This window comes from Acomys russatus, chromosome 26 (assembly GCF_903995435.1).
Source record: "Acomys russatus chromosome 26, mAcoRus1.1, whole genome shotgun sequence".
Lineage (NCBI taxonomy): Eukaryota > Metazoa > Chordata > Mammalia > Rodentia > Muridae > Acomys > Acomys russatus.
The window spans coordinates 497,321-525,090 of NC_067162.1; the positions used below are offsets into that span (position 1 = coordinate 497,321).

General features: G+C 44.1%; 1 protein-coding gene across 4 annotated transcripts in view; it reads right to left on the reverse strand.

Annotated features, from left to right (window-relative positions):
* Large1 (LARGE xylosyl- and glucuronyltransferase 1) overlaps window positions 1-27,770 on the reverse strand; it is a 497,928-nt gene that overhangs the window by 444,120 nt on the left and 26,038 nt on the right. Inside the window, exon 1 of one of the 4 annotated variants that reach the window (XM_051168562.1) lies at window positions 8,566-9,130. The exons of the other annotated variants lie outside the window; for them this stretch is intronic. The gene's annotated coding sequence lies outside the window, so the exon portion shown is untranslated. Of the gene's footprint in view, window positions 1-8,565; window positions 9,131-27,770 lie in introns of those variants that run through there. 4 annotated transcript variants of the gene reach the window in all.

Below are 27,770 nucleotides of genomic sequence, written 5' to 3' on the forward strand. Positions count from 1 at the left end.
CCCGTCCAGAGTCCCCTCTCCCGCAGCAACTCCCACCAGCCACCACACTAGTCGCCTCCACCGGAAGGCTCAGAGCTGCAAACCTCAGCCACTGCCACTGCTGACGCTGGTGCCGCTGGTGCGGCCGCTGTTGTTGCTGCCTCTGTTGCTGCTGCTCAGATCCTAGAAAATCCACGCTCCTCCTGTGTGCAGGGGCACGCAGGTACTCTGCACCCTGGTCCCTCCGAACTGTGGAGCACTCTCGCTGCCGTGGTGTGGGGACCTTGGTGTTCCTGGCTCAGAAATCTGTGCAATTCCCTGAATTGTTCACTGGAGCCTCCAAACACGGTCCACACTGCTCGCCGCCTTCTTGGATCCCCCTCTGCTGCTTAATTTTAAGCTGAGTACCTATGTCAGATTCTTCCCACGCCTTTCTAAAGTAAGATTAGCATAGGGTCATTGGGTTAACTGAGACAATAAGACATGTGTTACAGAGTAAGCTATGTTGGTACTCTTCTTTCAGTGCATGCTGATCCCAGCCATCAGCATGTGCCTCCAAACAGCACCCTGTCACACCTAGATGATGCCATTTTCTTTCCTAAGAGACTTGAATTCAGTGAACTTTTTGTAATAGAAGGCTAGTAAAAGAGCTTTCAAAAGGTTCAAAATCATGGCTCCTACACATGAAGACACCAAAAGCACCCTGGAGTTCTGAGGTGACAAGTAATTCTCTGCCATGTTCATATCTGAGAGGAGCCTGGCTCAAAGACGAAGTATGTGGCCTCTGACAGATTGTCTCCATGTCTCCAGGTGACTATGGAATATTCCATAATGGACATTGTTTACCTTCAGCTTCACATCCCCTTGATTCTCACACTACCTGGAACACCCCACAGGACCAACAGATACAGAGAGAAGAAACCTGGAAGCCTAGAAAAATCAGGGATCTCCTTCAAATCACCAGTGGCCCTCCCTTCAGATCACTGATGATCCTACAAGCCTGTTTCAAGCTCCTCGCATGCCAAACAGCTCCCTTCTAGCTCTGCATCATTAACTCTCTGCCAACATCAACAATTGAGCCAAGGTCCAAGGTACACGTGGAGGAACCTATTCTTAGGAGGGATCCAATAAAGATTCACTGAGTACAATGAAATAACCCATGTACAATACAGATAAAAACAAGAGGGATAGTAGGAAAGACTGAAGGTTGCTAGGGAAAGATGCATGTGTGCAGTACCAAGGCCTTAAAGTCCAAAACATTCAAAATTCTCCTTGCCCGTTTCAGAAATGCACAGCCATTGCTTCATGGCAAGACTGGAAACTCCCTGAGAATAGGGACAATGCCTGTACATCACAGTATCTCCTATGCCACACATGAATGAGAGATTTAAATACTATATGCATGGATGTGTGGTAAAATAAGTGAATGGATAGGCAAGTGGATGAAGTGAGGCAGACAGACAGATGGACGGACAGACGGATGGATGGAAGGATGAACAGAAAGATGGATGGATGGACAAAAGGATGGATGGATGGATGGATGGATGGATAGACAGACAGAAGGATAGATGGATGGGTGGACAGAAGGATGGATGGATGAAAGGATGGATGGATGTCTGGGTAAAAAAACAGATAGTCAACCCTGCCTTTGAAAGCTAAATGCTTGCCCTGAATCAGCAATAGTAGAGACATCTGGACTTAACTAGTCAATCAAAGCCTTTCCTCAGAAGCCCTTCGCCATATCACCCCATACTCATTCTTAGAATCTAAAGCATCCCCATCCTACAGCCTCTGAGCCACAAAGTCTTGTCTAAATTTGGGTTGTGCTCAAATAGCATCTCATCCTTTGGACTCATCTCCCTAGTTCTTCCAGGTGTTTCTCTTGATTACTTTCACCCAGTTCTGCTCCTAACATGAATTCCTGGTCCTGCCTCATGCCACTTCATTGCCTGCCAAATGAGCCATGTTTACTTCACAGTTATCAACAGGGCACAGAACACACCAGGACAAATCTGAATCCTATTGTACTATTGACCTCTGATGTAGACAGACTGCAGTGGCTTCCACCTCTATGCCAAGTCACACTTTCTCTGCTTTCTACTCTGTAACCAGATCTAGCATGAAAGTCACTCACATTTGAACCCACCTCAGGAAAGGAACTATGAATGTCATCAAACTCACAAAATGGAAGTTTGTTTCACACAGCTTGACCTTCTCTTCTTCCCACCCTCACATTGAAATATTTCAACCATCACACAAGGTAGATTCTGTTTCATTTGTCTGAAGACATGACAGAACATCCTGTGAGGAATATTGGCTTTTTTCCCCAAAAGTGACATTGACATAACTTTACCTTATGGAAATAAGTGTCTTTAATCTAAATGAGTCACTTGGTGGGAACAATGACTTTGCTGTTATGGCTTGACTCCTTTAGGAAGACATGGGGGAGGGGAGAAAAAGGTATTCTGTCGCTAGCTGACAAACATTTAGAACAATGAGATTTTGGTTTCTACAGCAAGATCCACTGCTGTGCACATGGAAAACAGAGGGAAACAAGGAGCTGATTAAAAACACTGAGATAAGTTCTCTCTGGGCAAGAACCTAGTCACACCACTTCCTTGCTGTAAGATAGTCATCTATAGGGGAGATAAGATAGCCTGACCCTTGTGAATTCACACAGGGCCTTGAGGCCTAAATCATTCAATCCATGCCTCTGGATGGATCCAGAGTTTGTAACATACTAAACATTCAATGTCAGCAGTTATTACTATTTAGAGACAGCCTTGTAGGGATTGGTACTGTCTTTTATGGTAGAACTAGTTAGATGTGACTTTTGAAGTTTAATTTATTTGGAATTTAAAACTTACTTCCTCCACAGCACAAGCTTCCTTGTAAAAATGTAGTAACTACCAGTGGTTGGTTGCTCATGCAGCAGAGAGCACATAAGAGACTTCCCAGCACACAGATGGTCTGCTGGAAAACAATGGTTCAGAAATAAAGGAAGTGGCCTGAATTAGAGAGTTGTGTGACTTATGTCTCAATTTTCTCTCCCATTAAAAAAAAAAAGTAGCCATATTATTTAATGTTATTGAGTATTATCTCCTGCATAAGTGTTGAGACCACAGTAATTGTAAACACGCACTAGATGGTAGCTTAGAATAGGAATAAATGCATGGAAAAGTACAAGATGAGTATGGAAAAGTACTTTCCCTGGGGTCAAGCACATAGCTTGCAGTTGACTCAATCTTCAGAAAATATTACAAGCATCAACACTTTACTAGACATTCTTCTGGGCAGCAGAGAGAAGTGTTAACAAGAGCTCTGTCGGACTGGAGAGATGGCTCAGAGGTTAAGAGCACTGGCTGCTCTTCCAAAGGTACTGAGTTCAATTCCCAGCAACCACATGGTGGCTCACAGCCATCTATAATGAGACCTGGTGCCCTCTTGTAATGTGCAGGCAGAACATGGTATACATAATAAATAAATCTTTTAAAAGGGAAAAAAATCAAACTGTCCTCATGAACTTGCAGTATTTAAAAAAGATGCTATTCTTGTTTATGCAACCATGTCAGGAGCATGCTCATGCTACCACTAATCACTAATGCCCCCAAGAAATGGAAAATGAAGGTAATTAGTAACAGTATCTATGAGAGAGTGCCTAACAAAAAGGGCACTGTCATGGGTAGGCAGGTGGATAAATAGATGGACAGAGGAACAGAGAGACAGACAGATGGGAGAGGGCTTGAAAATGCTGAAAGAGTGTCCTGGTCTCTGGATGGATACGGAACTAAGTATCCACTGGTAGGAAGATATGGCTAAATTGAAGCACTGTTCCCAAGCAACACTAATAAATGATCATAACACAATCTGCAAACAGTATCACATATAAAAGCTTTATCACTGAAAGCAGAAATCTTAAAATCCTAATGACTGAGATATACATGGCCTTCACATACATGCTCTCTGGCTTCTATTACGGGCTCTGCTCTGACTTACCCTGTCAGCTGGGTCTACACCCTAAGCTGAGGAATGAAAGTACCTTATACTCGCCCCAAACACAGCCCAGTAAACCCCACCCAGAGCTCTCTGGTGGCTTGAGCAATGTATTCTAGGCATTAGGAAGAGCTTTGCAAGGAAGCAAGTGACCCTACCACTTTTCTTCCTTCTAAAATCTCAACTTCCTTTCATTGGTTTTTTAGCGCCCTGATATAACTAAGTCAGGCTGGGCCCATGCTGAAGCTCTGGATCTGCTTATTACCAAAGGGTAGGCTTCACCATAGTATCTCTCATCCTCTACTCCTAGAGTCTCCTTTCACATGCTATGAAAAAACCATACTTACTTCACAAATCAATAAAAAGTGTATTAGTTCATTTGTATTGCAACAGAAAAATACTTACAGCTGGGCACTATATGAGAAAGAGAAGATTATTAGATCATAGTGTGGCAAGGTCAGGAGCATGATACCAGCATGGATCAATTAGGACCTTATAGCTACATCACAACACAGTAGATGGCACCCTGTTAAAGCAAATGTGAGGTGGAAGTCAGGAGTTCAGGGACCAGACCAGGCTTGATGTTTAAAAAAAAAAAAAACCTCAGAAGAGAACTTACTTGCTCTACCTGAGACTCATGATCCTTTCTGAAGATAGCACTCCAAAGACACAGCACCTTTCACTAAGTCCACTCCAAAAGAGCAAGTTTCTCAAGCACAAACCTTGGAAGTCACACACAAAACATCTCCAAACCACAGCAGCGTCCAAGAATTTGGTAGAAGTTACCACACATTCATCGCAAGATGAGACAGATGGACAAGAGGTTTGGTTCAAGGTGGGAGGGCTGGCACCACCAAAGCCATCTGATCTGCCTGTGCTTCGTTCGCCTTCACCAACCATTCATGAGGGTTTCACATCCAATCTTCACTATCCTCTGCAGTCTCTTGGATATTATCTTTCCAATTTTACCACAACTATGTTGTTACTCCTCATCCTACTTAAAGAACACAATGTGTTTAGAAATACAGTACAAGAATCAGCCACATTTTTGACACCCAAAATCTAGCTCCCAAATAGCTACACAAGACAATCACTCATTATAGTGTGTCTGGAGAACATGTGAACACCACCATGTAGTCTCGGGAACTGAGCAGGGAACCCACGTTTACCAAAATAAATAACCAAGGATGAAGGTAAAAATATTAGTGCTAAATACCATGTTTCAGAAGACACAATTGGATGATACCTAAAGTTATTTCTCTGTCTGATAGTCTACAGAGTTCTTGATAGGCTGAAAGGATACGGTTACTTCCCAAGTGGCCTGTAACCATCTGTTATAGATCTTCCCTTACCCCACTGTACCCAATATCCTCCATACCATGGGCTCTCCTTGCAGAGACCCTTCATAGAATGTTCTTAATAGAACTACAGGCCATTTCTCTCATATAAATGAAGTTTTCAAACTTTAAAAATGTATATTTTATTATATTCTGGCTGCCCCAGGCCCTTGGTTGAGTACACCAGAAACCAAGAATAGTAGGTTTAGTATACAGACATAAAAATGACCCTGACTGACGCTCAGAGGCATAAAAGTAGTTTCTGAGTCTTCAAGGCATTATGAGTCAACCTCAGAATTAAAGATGCCAACACAAATCATGAACAGGATTGTGAAAAATGCTAGGAATTCAGGACAGGAATAAGGATTCCAGAGATAGAGAAGCAGAGACATGAACTGGCTCCAAAATGAGCAAAATTTAGACAAGACATAAAAGGAGACACCAAGGCAGACTCCTGCATTCAGAATCCCCCCTTGCTGGTCAGGGCTTATCTCTCCTCTCTACTCAGATATCTTCCTTTATAGTTCAGATTGGTCTAGAACTCACTTTGCAAGCCAGGTTGGCTTTTAACATACAGCAATCCTCCTCCCTCATCCTACCAAGCCCTGGGATAAGCATGAACATCATGCTTAGCTAGAACTGACCTTTTTAGATCCACTAAAGGTCCCTACAGTGTCCTCCCTAGTTTGCCAGTCCCTGGGCCACTCTGTGCTTAAACTAACCCTTCAGCCTGCTTATGTTCCAGATTCCCTGGGCACTGACCCAAAACAGCACTCTCCAAGTTGGTATTAAGTATGGCAGAGCTAAAATTAGGGCTGTTTCCATAGATATCTACACTTCTCTGGAACAAATCTGTTTGGCTCCCAAGTGGAATGAAAGTCATGTTTCCATTCTGACTGCAAAGTAACCCTGGGATCTGGAAAGCCCAAACCAGATCAGTTGTGCTAGTGCTTCTGAGCCTTCCTGACCTATTGGGCTCCAACTACCAAGGACATGTGCCCATGAAGAGCCACAAAACATCATGCAGAAAGGACAAGGAGGGACATAGCAATGTTCTTTCCACCTCATTCCAGAAAAAGGAGGGCAGGGTCTACTCACCTGCAAGCCACCATACCATCCAAAGCTAAGAGTTAGGAAACTTGGCTTCAACTTGTACAGAGAAACATCCTAGGACCCAGCCAAAGGTAAGAATGGAGTGACACCACACCCAGCTAGTACTGATAGCTGCTGCTTCCTTCTATGCTCTGTGCTGGGACTTTCAGCAGATTATCTCTGCACCCAAGTTAAGGGTTCACATGTGTGTCCCCAAAGTAGATATGTTAGGGTCCTAACTACCAGCACTCCAGAATGTGACCTTATTTACGAACAGGTTTACTGCAAATACAATTCAGGTGAGGTATACTGAGGAAGGATAGAACCTTAGCCCACATGGCTGATGGTCTAAGAAAATAGCAGATACAGAGGCATACACAAGAGATATGACCAGTGGAAGCCAGTGGTGCTCCAGCCAAGGAGGACTAAGGACAGAATTAAGCACCAGAGGAAGACTCAGGGAAGGACGCCTAGGTGGCCTTGACAATTCACTGGGCTTCAGACATCTGGCCTCTTTACATGTGAGACTGTGAGTCTGAGGTACCCCTTTATAGCACTTTATTAAGCCCAGTCCTAGGAGACTCAGTCCTCGTTACAATGCCATGTGACACATCTGGGTTTTCCATAAGGACACACAGAGATTCACTAATGCAAATAACAACAGCAGCACATACTAATCATGTGTTATACATAGCAACTCATTTAACCCTCGACAACCTCCAGAGGCCAAGGCATGTAATAAGAGAAGAAACTCATTCACAGAGAAGTACCTTGTTCAGTCTCACAGGTTGTATGTGATGACATCTGAATTAAAATCCAGACCCAGAATCTATGCTCCTACCCAGCTGTAATTGCCTAAATCAAGAGGGGAGTGACTGAGGGAGACATAATCTCTAGTGGTCGGGTTTCAAACCCCTTGGCCTCTTTATCTGTTTTGTATTTATTCCACTTTCCAACGGAATGTGTTAACTAGGTTAACACAGAAAACAACTCGATGGTACAAACAATCAAGCTGCAGTCGCTTCATACACCCCATAATTCCAGCCATAGTCCATATGGCAACAGGCATTAATTAGAAAAGGAACTTGGGCATCTCCAAGGAGGCAGAGGAAAACAGCTCATCTGTCAAGATGTTTTCTATATATGGCATTCTTTGTTTTAATGTTTTATTAATTTATTCATATTACATCTCAACTGTTATCCCATCCCTTGTATCCTCCCATTCCTCCTTCCCTCCCGCTTTTCCTCCTACTCCCCTATGTATGGCATTCTTAACAAGTAATGCTCACCTGTGATGTGCCAGCCCTGGGTGGGAAAGTACACAAGTGGCAGTTTCTGCTCACTCTGGAATGGAAGAGAAAGGGACAAACCCCCACAAATCTTAGTAAGTGCCAGGATTGAAATCAGACCGTACGCATGGCTGAGGCACAGTGTGGCTGAACTTAGATCTGCACAGGTAAGCGGGAGGGCTCAGGACAGCGCATGGAAAATTTAACCTTCATTTGAAGCGTTTCCAGCATTGCCACGACATGTCCTGCATCCCGTACAGCGTGCAATCTCCCAACTCCCTCCTCTGACACTTTTTCCTAAAATGACAAGCTTTTTATTCACTGAACAAAGCACACTGGAGGAGTAGAGAAACTCAACATCAGACTTGTAGTTCATTGCTCTATAATAAAGAGTACACCCTTAGACTTGACCCTGCCTCCATCAGTGACCTCATTAAGTGGACATTTGAGCATCTCTGACATACAGAGTCATTCTTAGAACATGGGAGCAGAGAGGGCCTTGTCCCACACAGGGCAGACATGTGATCAATGCTGTCCTTGGCCATTACTCACCCAGTTTCCGTCTAACAGTTCAACATAGTGCCTGGAAAAATAATAGAGAGCTGCTGTTCCCCTTCAGTACCACATGGCCACCACCTCAAGCTGCATCACATATGTTCTTGAACCTGAGTTTCCACAGAAAAGCCCCTAGAATGTAAGGAACTAGATGTTAAGCAGAGGGCATCCAAAGAGCTCACCTAGCTACTGCTGAGTCCTGGAGGAGGAGCCAGAGCAGAGTGAAAGAGGCAGGATCAAGAGTTTCAACTGACCTAGCTGAGAATACAAGCCTCTTCCATTAAAGCCAAACAGTTTTAACAGAAAGCTGGCCCACTCACCTTTGCCCCAGCTGCTCAGGGAAGCATGAAGGCCCTTAAGGACAGAGACTTGGCCACCTCTCTCAGCCAAGAGGACAAGATCGTAGCGGAGAGAATCCACACTGCTGGAGCGCTGCTGCCGGCCTGACTTTGTGTTTGGTGTTATCATTCCTGCCCTGTCCACAAAAAGCCCTTGGATCAGCCTGAGTACTTCTATTTTAACTCCTCCAGCACTCCACAGAGGCACGCCTAGATGAGCAAGCATGAGCTCTTCCCGGACAAAAGAGACACATGGTGGAGTTTATTTGTGTCAACTTTTCTGAATAGTCAAAGGGAACACTGGGTTGGAAAGGTCCCTTCATGGGGACCTTGCTGGGAAGCTGGTGTGGAGAAGGCAGTAAAATCTGGGTCTGGGCTAGAGGTCCTGACTCACACAGTATTCCAGGGAGTGTCAAGCAAGGATGCTGAGTTCTGAGTGCTCTGTCTCTCTAAGGCCACACAGAATTGTGGCACTGAAACGGACCTTATCTGTGGCCCTTCTTTACATTCATTCCCGCTGCCTGCTGACTGCATCCTGAGTCCTTGACCTCTGCCCACTCCTCCCAATAAAGCAGGCCCAAATCAGGCTTCTACCTCCAGCCCTGCCCTGTCCTACGCAAGGCACAAAAACCCAAGTATAAATGACTGCTTCCTCCTCCTCCACTGCCTGGTTCCATCTTCTCCCCTCTCCCGTCCTATTCTGACATTTTTTCTCCTCTCACTGCTCCACCATCTCTCTCTCCTGTGGTCCTGTTTTCCTTCCCCCCCTAGAAGCCTCATTTTTCTTGGCTGATCTGATACACTGTTAGCCTCCTGTGACCCTAGAGTGTAGGCATGAGGAGGGCAGAGAGTCAGAGCATTACACACTGATCAGGATCACAGGTACACTTGCCATCCAGGACCTAGTATGAACAGACTAGGGAGCAGTTTTTATCTCTCACATCCTCTCCTCTTCAGGGCAGCTGTGATGAGGAAAAATGCTTTGTAGTCTGAAGTTACCTCAGAACTTTTTCCTCAAATTCAGTAGTATATTTAATGGATAATAAAATGAATGGCATAGGTCCCACTTATTCTAGAGTTACTTAGGGATGAGAAGAGTATGCTAGTCATTTTTCTTATTGCTATGACAAAATACCTGACGAAAGTCACTTCTGGGAGGGAGAGGTACTGTCCATCCTAGTGAATACGGTGGCTGTTCTACAGTCAGGAAGCAGAGTGAGGTAAACACAACTGCTCAGCTCACTTTCTACCTTTCAGTCAGCCCAGGATGCCAACCCATGGAATGATGCTGTCAGTGTTCCAGATGAGTCTTTCCAATGCAAGTCAGCTAATCAAGGTAACCAGGTATGCACAAAGGCTTGTCACCTAGGTGATTCAAAATCCCATCACAATGACCATCAATATTAACTGCCATAGTCTTCCCAAAAGAAACAAGAAACACGCTCTTTAGCTGAGAAATCGTGGGTAAGCCCCAAATGGTTCTGCCACCATTCACAGGAAAGCCTAAAGTCAAGTGCTTCTGGTTAAAATCCCAGCTCAGCTTCCCATCGGCTGTGGAAGTCTAGGGCAGGAGCTTATCCTGTCTCTACTTCAATCTCTGACTGTAAACCATAAATAATAAATTACCTTCTGTTCCTGAATGCTCCAGAATCCACAAGCAGCTGTATTGCAGTTTTATGAATGCTTAACGTGCATCAAGTCTTCAATAACGATTCTAAGTGCTAAACTCTGAACAGTGAGCACTACCTGAACAGATTTGAACTGTAGTGACCATCATTCTGCTCAGGGTCAGAAGAGTCGAGAATCTCATTCAAAACTCACACAGCTAAGTAGAGGATTCAGGGCTTTCTTCCTCTGCAGTTCAAGTACAGCCCCGAGCAGTCTCTGCAAAGATGCTATGATACCATGCTCTGAGGCCAGCACAGGGCAAGCTGTTCATTCTGTAACTGGGATCACAGCAATAAACTACCCTGGTTTAATTTCTAAGAATCCCTGACTCCAGAAAGGAGATCTTATTTGGTATTTGGGGAGTTAAATTCTAGTCCCAGGGGCATGAGCCTTCTGTAATGCTTAGCGCGATTCTTTTTGTCCACTTCTACCCCTATCATTCCGATGAAAGAAGAAGGCTGAGAGAGCTGTTCACAACTCTCTGAGACAAGCTGAAGTCTCCAAGCCAAAGAGGTCGGGAAAATCTCCATCCCAAAACTGTTGTCAAAGCACTTTGTGGCGTGGGGTCAAATGCAGAATGGCAGCCACCAACTGTCCTTGACTGGGGGACTATGAGGACAGAGGGCCACACCACAGAGACCAAAGCTGCTCAGCCTGAATGCATATGTCGTTTCAATCATCCAATGGGACTCTGGGGGTGGGGGTGAGGTGCTGAGGCTTCCTCCTTAGTGACAGGGCCTGATCCATCTGCTGAGCACTAAAGCCCAAAGCCACAGAGCAGCATACTCAGCATCAATCAGCCCTGCAGCAGCCAGGTGACAAGGACCTGGAGCTGGCATGGGATGAATGCACAGCGTTTTGGTGGGAGGGAGATGCAGAGCTAATTTAACTGAAGACATCCCTTGCGTTACCCTGAGGATTTACCATCAACAGAAGAAAAGCCATGCAATGAAGGACCCTCCTACTTCCTGCTCTGAAGCGTCCTCTAGCCCCTACCCAGGATGGATTCTGCTGGAAACTCTGGCACGTGAAGTGTGGCTGTGAGTCCTGGGCTAAGAGCCTGCCTGCCCTTGGTTTCAGACACAATGGTTGGCTCCTCACAGCTATACAGCAGCCTCTCTCCCAGACACTGTTCAACCTGAGTGTCCCTATCTTGCAATTGCAAACAAATACTACCAAAGAACATATATCTGTAATCATGAGGAACATGAGCTTGATGTACCGCTCCTGTTCCTCCACACAGACCTTACAACACCCATGACTCTTGGTTTCTCAACTTCACCATGGACATGGGAACTATTTGGGGTTATTACACCCAAAAGAACCAGTAATGCAGAGTCGAAATAACTATACCCCATAGCAGTCGAAGGAGTAACTCCAAACATTAAAATCATAAGCAGTGTGGAATGTTAAAGGCACTCTACAGAGTCTTAAGTCAGGAGGGGCATCCCTGGGAGGAGCACAGGGCAGTGGTAGAGGCCAGAGCTGTTTGGAGTTGTGGTAATGTTCGATTTCTTGGTCTCAGAGTTGATCACACAAGAACATGGACTTTGGGAAAGTCCACCAAGCCAAACACCTTGGTTATCAGCTCAATTAGCTGAGAAATGCCTCAGAGGTCAGTGAAGCACACCTCTAGCTGTGTTCGTGAGAGCATTTCCTGGCATAAGCATGAAGGCCCTGATCAAGGCAATGTTAACATCTGCTGATGGACTCAAAGTCTACCTGGCCTGCTAGAAGAAGGTAGAAATGTCAATGGTGGGGCCTGGCAAAAAGAAGTGGGTTGCTGAGGAATGGAGTGCCTCTGAAGGGTAATTTGTGCTCTAGTCTCTTCTTGCCATTCTACCTGCTTCCTGGCTGCCATGCAATGCTCAGCTTTCCTAAGCCATGCTCTACTTCCATGGTGTTTTGTCAGAGACTGAAAGAAATAAAGGCATCTGTGGGCTAAGACCTCTGAAACTCTGGGCCAAAATACATCCTTTCAGCTTTAAACTGTTTCTCTCAGGTACTTGTCACCATTACAAAAAGTCCAAATGGTACTCACATGAACCAGCCTTTGACCTAACTTGGAGAATGAATTCTAAGTTTAAGCTGGGCATGGTGGTGCATACCTTAATCCCAGCAGACAGGAAAAACAGATAGGAGGAACCATAATTTAAAGGCCAGCCTCAGCTACATAGATCCGGTCTGAAAAAAACAAAACAAAACAATATCAAGCAATCAAAATAAAAATCCACTATAGATATAAATACACCCAATAGCATTGCTTGTTCACCAAGGTCATATTCATAAGGCCACCATTCAATGGTATAAGAGTACCTATAGACTTCGCACAGGTACCCAAATGTGGGGACTCCAAGTATCATCACTGATTTTACAAAGACATTCTAAGCACCTACTATGTGCCAGGCACAGATCTAGAGATGGACAATTAAGGAAGCTGTTTCTTCTTTAAAAGTTTATTTTATGATCTCAAACAGAAAGGACTGGAGACCATGTATGAGGCTCTGCTTTATGTGACAGGTATCCAGAAGGTGGGGTAATAATGTAAAGCTGCAGCTAAATTAACCCTTGAGAAGGCTGCCAGCTGCATATGCCTTTAATCCCAGCACTTGGGAAGCAAAGGCAGGTAGATCTGAGTTAGAGGCAACCTAGTTTACAGAGAAAATTCAAGGACAGCCAGGCCTACACAGAGAAATCCTGTCTCAAACAAACAAACAAACAGAATGCGGCAAGGACCAGCCTACTGAAGATAATCCTATAGCCTTCTCACTCTGAGCCCTGAAGCACAACTACCCAGTCCGTGCCAAATGGGAGCTCAGAGTCTTTTCCAAGGTTTTAGTTTTCTCCAAGATTTTTCTGAGGTAATCACAACAGCAAGGCTCTTGGAGATAAGATCATTCAGGTTCAAACCTGCAACTGTGTGGCTCTGGGCAAGTTTCTAAGTCTCCCTGTATCTCAGGAGCCACATTCTTGAAGTGGAAGAAATAATTAGTAGTAGGGTTCTGGAAACATTAACAATTAATATTCTGGTACTTAATACATGCTAGCTACATACTGCTTTCACAATTTCTATGAATTCCTAGTTGGCTGCCTCTCTCTGTGTCCTCCCATTAGATCTGTCACAGGCTTCATGCTCCACCAAAATCCAATGACACCACGTATTCATGGTAGTCAGCAATGGTCATTCAACACTGTATCCCTCTCAAGAAGACAGATGCTATGGTTTGAACATGAAACATTCCTCACAAGCTCAAGTGTTTGATCCCCTGGTATCCAGCTGCCGGTACCATTCCAGCTCTTAGAAAATGAGAATGAGAAACAGGAAGTGCATGACTGTGGGGTGGGCCTTGAGGGTTACTGGCCAGCTCTGCTTCCAGCCTGAACACTCTTCTTCACCACAAGCCATGCTACCAGCTCTTGTCTCCAGGGACGAAGACTTGACACCATGGCTCCCCATCTTTAGTAGACCCAGTAAACTTTAAAATGAACTCACTTCAATTGCCCCTTCTGGGTAATTTTATCACAGTGATGAGAACGTATACAAACAATACAAGAAAAAAGAGCAAACTAGAACGATGGAAAGCCAGGAGGAAGAAAACTCAATCTCCCAGAGACGTGCTCCATCTTTGCCTTGATTCTTAACAACCACTCTGTTCAACACTGCAGTGTGAGCCATGATTAACAACACAAACAGAGTACAGTGAGAGTGGATTAAGCTATGTCAAACTAAAACACGCCAGGTATTCAAAATATAGTATTAAGTAAAGGCAGTGAAGATTTCTTTGCATATTTTGGTTATAATGTATTAGATACAACATTATTAAAATTTTTTCCATGCATTCCTTCTTAAAAGTTTACTATTGCTAAGTTTTATAACTATACATGTGACCCGTCTTGTATTTGTGTTGGTCAGACATGTTCTGTCTTAAAAGCGTGTTTCTATGAAGTCAAAGTTCTTTCCCCCCGAAGAACTGTTATTCCCCACTTACTGTAACAAGATGTCCCATCTTAATACATAAGCATGCTGACTTCATTTGGAGGAATGTAAAAGTCAAACCTGGATGGGATGGTGGGATTTCCCCAAGGTTGTGTGGACAGCAATGGGGAAGGCCAGAACTTGAACCTCATCTAATGACATGCTAAATAGAGCACTTTTCAATACTCACTGCTAATTCATCTGAGGCTCTGAATCCCTTTCTCAAAGCAATGGCTTCTTTACATCACAGTCACAGGAAAACAAGGAACAAACACATAATCACTTATCACCTGGGGCCAGATCACCAATAGGAAGCTGTGTTTTGAGAGCAGACATAATTTATAGAAGGTCTAGGCCTTCACTGGATAAAATCAGGAGTTGATATTCAGACACTCTTAACACCTGGCCGTAAGTGAAAAATTCTTGTCTTAGCTTTGTGGCTGTAATTGCTCGTGTGCCTGCCACATATGGTGTGCCTTACATGAACTAATGCTGAATTCTTCAAATACCCCATAAGAAATGCATTACTTTTGCATGTGTATGGTATGGATACATGCATGTATGAATGTTCTGATGTGTCCAGAGTGCAGGCCCAATTTGAAGCCAGGTGTCTCCACATGACATACTGATACAGTGTCTTTCGCTGAACCCATAACTGATATTCTGCAGAGTCTAGCTAGCCAGTCTGCTACTCAGATCTCTGTTCCACCTTCCTAGTGCTGAATTAGAAGCAGCCACCATACCTCCGCAGCTTTTCTGTGAGTTGTAGGGATCTGAATGCCAGTCCTCCCACATGCTCAGCATGCTATTTTTCTGTCATATGAGCCATCTCCCTAGCCCTTAAGAAATAGATCCTTTATTCCCATTTTACAGATGAGAAAATAGACTTACATGAAGGAACGGGCATTATCCCCACATCATCCAGCTGATCAGTGACAAACAAAGAACTCAAAGCCAGCCTGTACCTATCCCCTCGCTTCCCTTCCTGCCCTCTGGGTCTCAGGACTAGACTACCTTTGATCTCAACAAGCCCTACAAAGCCAGGCTCAACTTAACTATTCAACAGCGTTAGTAAGGCTCTCTCTCATTCCTTAAAATCCACCAACCTTCCTTGAGCCAACAGTGAACTTCCAACATCACCTCTCCTGCACCAACCACAGTAAGTCTAAATTTGTTGCTTCTTTGCATATTATCTTGTGACAGTGCGAACCCTGTCATTAGAGAACTATGCCTTATCCACAGAAGCATCTGTAGCACCTGGCATACTATCAGGCACACATGAATAACACAATAAAATTTTTAAGTTGGTTTAGTGAATGAAATTACCAGCCAGCCAGCCAACCAATTCTGATCCTTTTGTTTTTGCGGTTGAGTTCCTTTTCCCAGAAGCTTCCTTTCCTGAAAGTAGATGTTCCTCCCCACAGGCGGCTTCTCCACCAATCTGTTGGTGTGGAGAAAGGCCAAGTGCATTGCTTTCAACTGCAGCCTGGTAACACCAATTGTCACCTCTCTGTTTTTATTAATTGCTGGGTTAATCACTCACTCCAAAAGTGTTCACCCACAACAGAGGGCACATTCTTATTCTGCTACTATGAAGCTGAAGAAAAGACAAAGAAAAAGAACAAAACAGAATCCTGTGGCCCTTAGGACCTGAGTTGATAGTTGCCTTTTATCAGAATACTAGAGACTAAACCAGATCAGATGGAAGAAAGAGTCTTAAACAAAACCTCAACTACCCACCAAGTCAATGAAGCAAGTATCAGAATGGACTGTGATGGACCTTCTCATTATGCCTCATCAATACTGTAAGGCTGCTATTATCATACCAGTGTCCGGAAATGGAGTGAGGCACAACTGAGAAATATTCCAGTCTCTGACCGAACCCCAGAGCCAAGACCCAGGCTGACTCCTCATCACTGTGTAAGTCACATCCACAACACCACTGCACACATCACTGGCCCTTGCTTATGCTTGACCCCTACTTTGAGACTTACAACCATATCATGGTCATTTCAGAGACACAAGGACACCATATGTGACACTCTGTCCCTCTGAGAAGGCTTTAGTAACCTCTTACCCACAACAAACTGAAAGGTTTTCACCTACCTTGTCAGCTACATCTTGCTGTAAACTCTGGAATTTTTGCATATGGGCATTTTGGTTCTTTCTGTTTTGCTTCCCTTTCTTAAAATACTATGTGGCTCTTCCTTGTCCATCCCTACCTGCTCATTCTTTGGACAGTAAGCACAGAAACAGAGAAACAGAAGAAACGTTTTTTTATCTCCTATGCTTTTATCTGAACACAGTTAAAGCATACTTATTGTATAGTTTGAGAATGACGAACTGAAATGCATAAATATTATCCTTCTAAACTATCCCCTTTTGCTAAGTAGCTTTGTTTGTTTGTTTGTTTGTTTTTTAACTTTCAAAAATGACATGTAAGAAGCTATCAAACCAAAATGCAATGACATTCCCTGACGGGCTCCCATATGGAGGCTGGAATGCTCCAGATGCCTTCCTGTGTCCTAGGTTTGCAGAAGCACAGTTGTAAGGCCTTGGCACAAGAAAAAGAGTGTGACACACAAGACAAGCTGGTTGAATTACTGTCCAGCTTAACAGCAAACTGCTCCAAGCCTACAGAGAGCTCCGTGCCCCTGTCATCTCGTGTTGAGCACTGACTGAGCAGGTGGAGGACTCAGAGATAAATACACATCTGTCCAGAAGGCAATGAGTACTGAGAAACAGAAGGTTAAAGAATTACATTTATAACATACGTTATCATACATTGTTATGAACTGATCATTTCTAAAGGTGGGGGCAGGGGCTGGTTCAAATGCCTAGGTCTTTATGAAAATTAATTTCAGTTCCAAGTGATCACAGAAAGGGAACATGGCAACTTTGTTTATAAGTGTCATCAAAATATAAACACCAAGTTTATACAGATGGATCCCTTGAATTGGCCGTTTTCCTCAGAATATGCTAAGATAAAGACACCCACTGGATTATGCTTTGGAAAAACTCCCACCAACAGTGTACATTTCAATCATGTGAATAAGCTAGGCAAACAGGCTATAATAAACAATGACAAGAGGTTAAGACAACACTTACTAACACAGGAGTCCTAGGGAGGCGTGATACTTCCATAGTATGAGCTTATCAAAGATGGCGCTCTGGGTTTGGCCTCCAGAAGGCAGGCTGACACAACAAAGAACCCAAAGGCAAAAAGAAGACTTCCCATCAATTCTGTCCATGACGAAAGTCAGTCCAGGCTATATCCAAGTCCTTCCAAAGGGCTCTCCTTTCTACCTCTTGTAGTCTCAAAGGGATGGGTAAAAGACACCACAGCCAGCTAGGGTACTTGGCCTAGGAAAACCAGAGAGGATCTTCAGCCCTGAAAGCAAAAACTATGTTATCAGCAAAAACCAAGCAGCAGCACTGGCCTTGACAAAGCCCACTGACAATGAAAGAGTCATACTTCCATAGGGCAGCAGAATGCTCCGGATAGCAGATGTGTCTGTTTCAGGGTTAGAACTACTACAGGGCATCCCCTGCTGAGATGACAACAAGACTCTGCACGTGCCCCTAATATGCTGTGACCTTCTTTATCATTGACTATCTTGAACTCTGAGATCCTCAAATTATGGGCATCTCAGTAGACAGGTTGAACATTTGCTCAATTTGTCACTCTTCAATCCAATTTTCCTCACACAGAACCACAAATCTCCCCAGTATTCCTCAAATCCATTATGGCTGTGAGACACAACACATGGCTAAATGAATTATGTCAAAAATGAGAAGACTCATCATGCTGGACTGTAGGTTCCAATACTGCACTGCAGGGTGAGTCAGAAAACTCCTACAAATCTGGTTGGCCCAAAAACTGGAAGTGGTTGGAGAGCAGGAAGAAAGAACTACATCTTTCTGTCTCAGTCTGCTCAAATGCAGACCCTTCGAGGGCATGACAATGGGAGAGCACACACACCTCCAGCTTGGAAAGATGAGGAAGTGTCACTTAGCAGCAGTGAGGATGTGTGACTACCACTCTGCCATCATCTTGAGAAATTTTACTGTTATCATCTTCAACTAGGAGCTGAAAAAAACAAATTAATGAAGTGAGCAGTTCATCACAGGACTGGAGAGAATAAAAACAACAGAGACTCAGATTTAAGGACTCCCCAACATCCTCCGACACAATATCGCAAACTTGAAGGATAGTAACCTCTTCCTTTTTGCTTTTTCTCATTTGTGTTTTATTGAGGCAAGATATCGCTATGTTCTCCAATAGCTCAGGCTGGCCTCAAATTCCTATCTCAGTGTCCCAGGATTGAGATATCAGGCATGTCCCAGCACTCCCAGTTCTGCAGTCTGTCATACAGACAGTCAGCAACATGGGAATTATCCTGTACCATCCTCACAGAGATAACTTGTTAACTCACACCAGTTTTCCAGCATGCATGAGACACAGAGTAAATGGACATCTAACATCATCTCTCACTACCTTTGTAGGAGATTGCACTTTTCATACACATGAACCTCCATAGTCTCTCACATAACAACTGAGAAAGAGTCTTGGGGCCTCTGCACTGACCTGAGCCACTGCTCTTTCCTCATCACTCATTCCTCCTCCTCCTTCAGGGGTTCAAAGTCATCTCCATGAGTCACTGCATCAAAAGGTAAGCTCAGGCTGGAGAGGTGGCTCAGCAGGTCAAAATGCTTGCTTCCCAAGCCTGGCTGACTTACAGCCCCAGAACCCACATATACAAGTCAAATGAGGGGGCACACACATCTGTAATCCCAGTGCTCCTAAAGCAAGGTGAGAAGCAGACACAAGAGCTCATGGGCCAGATATTCTGGAGTATAAAACATGGCAGAACCAAGAGGGACACTGACTCAACAAGGTAGAAGAAAAATTACTCTCAAAAGTTGTTCTCTGACCTCCACATAAGAGCCATCACACACACACACACACACACACACACACACACACACACACACACGCACACACGCACACACACATGCGCGTGCACACAATTTTTTACTTTATTAATTTCTTCAGATTACATCTCAATTGTTATCCCATACTTTGTATCCTCCTGTTACTCCCTCCCTCCCGCTTTCACCCTATTCCCCTCCCCTATGAAATACACACACATTTTTAAAAACTATTTTTAAAGGCATGCTCTACCCCCACATACCAGCTCTCCCTATCATCTATCTATAAGGTAATATGTTACCTGTCTGTGTGGTACTTTGCTTCAAAAAAGGCATGTTCTGTTTGGTTTGTACAATACTGTTCCCCCAAAATAGACCCCAAGCTTCACAGGAGCAGGGCCAACAATCACTTTATATGGACCCATAGTACTTAGGGCAGGTCTCACACCAACCAGTGCTCAACAAATAGCAATGTAATAATTCAATAATGAAAATGAAAGTTCAAATCTCAGTCCACCACAAGTTGGTCTCAGGTAGCCATACTACTTCACAAAATGTTATCCAACACCATTTACTCAATTCCCTCAGGAACACATCATAGCTGAACTGCCTATCCACCTGACCCCCCTCTCCAGGCTGCTAGAAACACAAGATTTGGAAAGCAACTGTGTATTTACAAAGATAACCTTGGATTGCTATATGTCACATCTTTCTTGGTAACATTAAAGAAAGCGCACTTTGCACAGGGCTACCCTGGGGAAGAGTCAGCCTGGAGGAACTGCCCACTAGTCAAGCTCCACATGCCTTCTGAGGGCCATGCACCATGCCAACTCCAGCAAAGGGCTGCCCTGGGGAGGCCTGTACCACCACCAAGCTCTGTGCATTTGGCTAGAGTGTCACAACTATGCGGGAAATCAGTAGGAGACCAGGCAAGGCCAGATTGGGGAGGCCCTGAAAGGCAACATGCCACCATCCTGCAGAGCTGGCAGAGTCTCGAGGTCACAGCTTACACTGCAGGCTGGCAACACTGCCTTTCATCTGCTGGCCCAAGAAGGGAGATCCACACCTCCTATAAGTCTCTGTCTTAGTGGCACAGTGAGCGACTAAAGTCAACCTTCCTGGAACAATGGCAGGCAACAACTGGAGGCTTCTAAGTGCTCAAATTGCCCTCTCCCCATTCTCTGAAGCCCAAGATCCCTGCCAAGCACAAAGGCAGTGTCACCTGAGCCTTCATGGCACCAACAGTACACAGGCTGTGAGGCTTTCTGCAGGGGGAAACATTTGTTTCAAAAAAAATAAAAGCACAGGCAACACCTCTGGAGGAATACAAATGAGAGCTGTGATGTGAACTCGGCGGGTTTGGTTTGGGTTTGGTTTTTGTTCTTGCTGTTGCTGCTTTCGGCAACGTGAGGGATCAAACCCAAGGCCTTGCACACGTCAAACAATCACTCCCTCTACCACTGAGTGCTATAATTTATTTTTCAGGGGTCACTTAGAGTGAAAATAGTTTGTATCCCTTTTATCGCTGAGCTTTTCTCACAAATTTCCCCTCCATATCTACAAAATCCCCTCAATGACCACACAGACTATATTCCCAAATGTACAACAAGGAAACTAAACTCCAAACTACTTCAAAGTGATTGAGTGCAGCTTAAGCACTATCCTTTCTTCCCACTTCTCCTTGCAGGGTCTTCATCACCCTGGAGTTAGAGTTCATTGCTTAGTTACTCTATTAAATACTATGCAGAAATAAAAGGAAGCAAACTAGCATCCCCCTTTAGGCAAAGTAGGAGGACCCATGGGGAGAGTGTAAACCAACAGCCAGACTTCTTGTCCTCAGTCCATACACATAATGACAAAGAGTAAAGAGAAGACAGAGGGAGACACCATGTGGCTGTTGGGCTTTTCCTTCTTCTACAAAGAAAGCAAGAAAAGACCCCAGGGCAATTGTTGAACTTTCAATTCATGTTACTCTAATGCTCTGATTAAACATGGCTGAAATTATATGTAACCACTCAAATCCCAGGAAGCAAGCCACACATGCTTTCAAACACAGGGTAGACTGGCTCAAAGACTCATCCACAGGCCACTTTTCAGAGAACCAATAGCACCACTCTCTTTTTAAACAGCTGAAAATCTAATTTTATTTCTACTGAGTTACTTTATTTCAAGCCAATGTTCCAGCCAACCCTCTGTGTGGTGTGTGTGTCGGGGATGAGGGGGTGGGGGTGGGTAGACAGAAACTCCAGGCTCGCAGACATTAGCCCAGGAGCTCAGTTGGCAGCCCTCCTTAGGCCAGCAAGATGACAAAGCGCAGTTCCAAAGCCCTCAGATCACATCAACCCTGCTAAGCCTCAGTCTGTCCATCTGTAAAATAGAGACATTTGTGCCACAGAGGCATCACAGGGGCCATATAGACCTTGTAGCATTAACAAAGACACAACAGGCTTGTTGACATGTTTTGCAACTTGGAAAAGGCTACATAGGCAAGCAGCTGGCTATGACAAACAGCGGAAAGTAAGTAAGGTCCTCCTTTAGGCTGAGGAAGATGCAGAAGCAGCTCAGATGCTCCAGAAGGTCAATACACAAGCATAGCCTCATAGTCATGAATCATGATACAGCTCTGGTCTCCTGACAGCATAACGAGATAAAAGCCTGGAAGGCTGGCCCTGAGTGGCCAGCATACTTTTGAGAGCTGGGTTGCTCTTTCCAAAGCTCATGGAACTGTGCCCCACAAAGATGGAGGATAGGAGAGGCAATAAACATAAAGAAGAATGACATAAATGTATGAAATTGACAGTCAGACCTAGTTCCTTATATGGTAGGCAAAAAAATTTTAATAATATTAAATAATAAATACACAAACTAATAAATAAGCCACACAGAGCTCCCTTGTTCCTTCTGCAGAAATAGGGACACTGAGAGGGAGCAGCATCTGTGAACCAAGAAGCAGCCCTAACCAGACATCAGATCGCCAGCACCTGGACCTTCTCCATGGCTGATGCCACAATCTACCCCACCTCCCAAAGAAGTCTGGTTCAGTTGTTCAAGCAAACCAGGTTCTTCTGTACTGAGTCCCCAGCACAGGCACTAAGCACATCCTATCAGCAACAGTGTAGAGCCACCTGAGGACCCATGCTACAGTCAGCCACCTCTGCCCTCCATTATGAATTTCTTTAGGTATTAGGCAGCAGAGCAATGACTCACTGGTGTACCCAGTATAAGCATTCACATGAATGACTCAGAAACTGCATTAATTTTAGATAAGATCCAAATGTCAATTTTTTTAAAAATTAAATGAAAAGAAGATTAACCTGAAAATCTAAGAGAATATGTAGAAGCCCACAGAGAAACACTGTTTGAGTCAAAATATTCAACAACTTCAAAAATCCCTCCCTGTGGCTTTTACAGCTATCTCCATTTCTCATCCAATCTAAGAAATGACAGGTGTGTGTCTCACAAGCTTGTGATCACACGCAGGGTCTATGTCACAGACCGTGATGACAATATGGCTAGCGTTTATAGAGCCCTAAATCTCTGCAAAGAATGTTCAAATGCACCCACACACAATACTCCCAAGAATCTAAAACAACATCACCTATTTTACAGACAAGGAGAGGTCTGCCCAGTGGCCTGAAGGTGGACCCAAAGTCACATCAAGTGCCTGACCAGGTCTGCTTGGTCCTAAAGCCGGGGCTTTATCCAAGACCCTACCTCACTTCCCCACAAGAAAACCTGGCATGGAGTCATGGTTGCCTTGCTGAAATCTCTGAAGCTGTGATTTCCTGCAATACCATCCTCACAAGATTGGGTGCAAGACCATTTCCTTATGGAATAGGGAGAAGTGTCCTCACAAGATACACAAGGAGTCCTCACAAGGCACAAGGCCTCTTCCCCTCCCAGTTGTTTAAAGAGCTTTTTTTCATGATGGGATAGTTGCCCACAGGCTGTCCATGCCTCAACAGGTAACCCCAACTCCAGTGAGACTCACTGGCTCACCAAATTAGACTTGGGTACAAAGGTTCCTTTGGTCTGTCACTGTACTCTATCTGTGGTAAACAGAAACAGACCCAAGGAAAAGCCACACAGTTAACATATACTGAGAACCATGATAATCAACAGGTGACACCTGCTTCGCCAACTCTCACCCACACTTCCTTCAGAGGTACCACTGCTTGGCTTTTAATTACAGGAGCTGCTCCCAGGCCCCCTCATTCAATATAAATGAAAAGTGGTCCCATCCAGTCATATTGTCTTCAGTTTCATTGTCACATTGGCAAGTGCAGCTGTCTTGACAATTTTTGTGGCAAAGGTCCAGGAATCCAGCTCCCTCCTGGGCTAGGCAGACTTTTGTGCACCGACAGCATTCCTCAGCTCCATTTATGACATCTTTTTCACTGAAAGAGAAGAAGGCACATCCTCTGCAGTCCACTCATTCATGATTTGAGAGCTGGATTAACTTCTGCTGGAAAACCATGCATGATGGTGCCCTTAAATAACCCCTCTCTTTCCCCCTCCCCCCACTTCTTCTCTCCTTCTGGAGCTCCAACAGAGGGTAAATCAGGCTTCGCAGAGGAGCCCTCATTCAGTTCCACTGAATGAGAGCAAAGATAATGGGAGCCAGGCCTGGATCTGGTGTCTGCAACGGATCTTATAGCACTCAAGGGCAAGAAGAAAAGGAGATGTAAATGTGGCTATATGTGCGATACATGGTATGTAGTATGCGGTGTGCACAGTTATGCATGCCTATGTGCACACATGGAGAGGCCAGAGAAAAAAGTTTGGTGTCTTCCTCTATCACTCTGTACCTTACTGTTTTGAAAGAGAGTCTCTCAGTGGCCTAGAAGCTCACCATTTGCAGTAGGCTGGCTGCAAGTAGGGATGCACATGCCTGTTTCCCTCAATATGGGGGTTAGAGGTGCATGCAGCCATGACCATCTGTTTGCATGGATGCTGGGAATTTCAACTCAGGTCTCCACATTTGAAGAACAACCACCCTTACCTACTGAGCAATCTCCCCAAACCAATTTTATGTTTATATCATTGCTTCAGTCTGATGCAAGCTGCTATGTTTGCTACAAAGGGAAAGGGCTTTTGGATGAGGACTTTAAAAGAGAATGGCATGTGAGGAGGGGAGGCAGATTCATTTATTTGCTGTTTCCTGAATGCTTCATGAATGGAAACCATAAAGCTCTGCACAGGAAATATAGTATGATTCAGGAAAGCTGAAGACTCCCTGGCCCTGTGCGCTAGGTAACTTCAGTATAGAGAATGAGAAACACACATAACCCACCACATCACTGACCTACGTCCTTACACCAAGCCCAGGTGACTCGCAGGGTCCCCAGACATAGAACTGTGACAGCAGTCAGCTCTGGGGAACTAACCACCCATGTGTTCCTGCTGGGTGCATCTTAGGGGTTAATAGTCGTTATAGCACCAAATACTGCTTCTCCCTGGCTTGTCCTGCTGCTTCAGTTGCAAAGTGAGCACTAGCATCATGTTCGACTCCTCTGATTTATATGTGGATTAAAAATGAAAATGTATGCACAACAAATGATGCATACCTACAATCCAAGCTACTTAGGACACTGAGGCAGGAAGATCAGAAACTCCAGACTACCTTGTACTACATAGTAAAACAGTGCCTCATAGTAAGAAAGAAATGGAAGGCTGGTGAAACAGCTCAGCAGTAGATATTGAGCTTTTTCGAGGCCCTGGGTTTAATCCCAAATATTACAAAAGAGAAAAATGTCAAGGAACTGGAGTGATGGGTGAGTGGTTAAAGGGTATTGCTGGCCTGAAGAGGACCAGAACTCATTTTCAATCACAGACAGAAAGTAGCACTCAGCCTCCTTTAACTACAGCTCCAGAGGCTCCAACAACCTTCTCTGCTGCTGGCACCTGCACTCATGTGCACTTACATGCATACAGATATATACACACATAAGTAAAAATAGAATCTTATTTTAAAGTCAAATGAATTAACTGGCATAGAAGCTAAAGAGAATGTCTGTTATATAGTACTTTACTTTGAATTTTTTAAATAAAAACGTTACCTAAATAACAAATCTATGATGTAGGATTAGAAGTTATACAAATAATTTCCAAAATACCACAAGAATGTGCTAGAACTGGGGTATAAATCTAGGCCTATGTCAAGTTGGCATTCACAGTAACTTATCCCTGAACAGAAATGCCACCGGGAACTGCTCTATTGAAGGCCAGACCATCATGGGCTATTCAAGTCTATTTATATTACAGAAGTCCCAGGTCTGTTCAAAAGCACCATTTTGTTGATGATAAACCAGCCTTCTTAGGCAATGACCCCTTATGTTGTTTAGGACAAAGTGGGCCATACCTTCAGGTATGGTGCCTCACTTTCACTAAAGAGGCAAGCACCAGGAAAGGTACTAAACTATGGATGGTCAAACTTTGATCCTCCTTCATGGATCACAGCTGCTCTGAAGATTCACCTCCTGGTTACAACCACCTGCTTTCTTAGCGCCAGACTCTTTGCAAGGGGACATCCTCTGCAACAAGCTCCTCGCTACTCCTTGTTGAACTCAGACTCCACTAGAGACGCATTTCAGAGCTCATCTTTGCAGAACTGGCTATCACTCCTGAACTATAAACCAAGGACCCCTCCTGAGGGTCTCCGAATACCTGGGAGTAGTTCATTATCTCTACCACTAGACTTGTTTCTTCATTTTATATAAAGACAGTCCAAAAATCCATGTCATTATCAAACTATGACTTCCACCAAGACATGGATGAAAGCATTTCTCATGCTAAATAGATTTGCTCATTTTTTTTTTATTCTTTGAGTATCTACTGTGTGTAAGTACTATGCTCTATACCAGCATTATGAGACTGAATTTGTGAGAATTCATATGAGAATGAATTGTGAGGATGTCAACAAGAAGGGTAGGTGTAAACAAAAGAATGAAACTTTTATATCTACAATGCATAACTTTAGCAAGTTTCTGGCCCTCTCTAGATTGCTTAATTTCTTCAAAAAACAATCATCATTAGTATTCACAGCTCATATCACAATAATGCTTTCATGAGATCTGTAAAATGTACAGCAAACATGTCTGTCAAAAATATACATAGGAATCTTTGTGAAAAGCTGATTATCAGAGAGGGTTGCTGCTCTCTAGCAACAGCTTCAATTTGTTAATCTTTCTTTGGTCCAGTGAAAGCAAAGTCATTAGATACTTAATGGGAAATTGGCATTGTTGCTCTGGCTTTGATGAAAAATCTACTTTGAAATGCTACATTCATTTTAACTGGGAATCCTCATCAATATGCGTCTAGTCTGGAATTTGACAGCACAGTCTGAACACAGCTCCTCCAAAGTCCATCCCTGCCATGAAATCTCTGACCATTCCCCAGCAACCTCCCTCCTGAAAGTCTCTTTACTGACTCCTTTTACAGGGTACCAGTCACCTTTTCTACAGTATACAACAGGTAATGATGTCATCCAGAGCCCCCGCTATCACCACCACTAAACTCCAAGCAGCATCCATTGTCAACATCACATATATCCTATCAATACCCGTTGCATCAAATGCTGCCTAAACAATGATGTCATCAAGCACCAAGCATCTCTTCATGTGCATCTGCATGGCTGGAAATCAACTGATGGCCACGGCCTGACTTTTCACTGTTGCAGTCTAAGATGGCTCTATACCTCCTACTCTTCTCAGATCAGAAGGCTAGCAGAACATTCTTTTCAGGGTAAACACAAATAAGTACCAGAAAACAGAAATGCTGGGATGTTGCAAGTAAAAACTTAGAACTACAACCACCACCTCCACCTCACCCTGTGGGTCAAAGCCAAGTGAATGGTAAAGGCCAAAGTCAAAATTCCAGGAACCTAGGCAGAAATTCAGAAATGTATGGAGGATTGAGGCCATTCATGCAAATGGTTTATACCTCCTAGGCACCTCATACATACAAAATGACCATTAAGCCCTGAATAAATGAACAAATGAAAGAAGGAATGAGGACTGAGTGTTCTTCAGAGCCATGTCAGAGCACACACCAATTTCACCAGCAGCCACTGTGAATCCTAAGTGCAGCATGCCAGCAGCACTCTCGTTAAATATTAGTTTGCTATGTCCCTGGGCTCCACTGTACTTTAACTGGAGAGGAGGCCATTCAAAACCGGGCACGCTCATACTGTTATTTTTTTCATGTACCTCTGGTTATGAAATAAATCAATAGTCCCATTCATACCAGGAGCGCTGTACACACATACCACCACCTCTCCACCAAAAAAAAAAAAGGGGGGGGGGGGTACAGTGATTTGCATAAGAGGAAGAAGGGAAGGGAAGGGATCAAAGGGGGGAAGGTGAAAAGGTGATTTCCATCCAACCTACAGTGGTTAATTTTCCTTTAACTACCTAGCTGAGTCTAGAGGTGTCAGCCGAGGCACATTAAAGTCCACGAACTTATAAGATGATGCATTATTGAAGTCACAGCAGGGGAAAAGGGCTCAGTTTAGAACACATAAAAGACTAAAGGCTGCATCGTTTTCCATTACAAGGTAAAGGCTAAAAGGAGAAAAAGAAAGAAAGGATAAAGGAATACATTTTAATTAGAT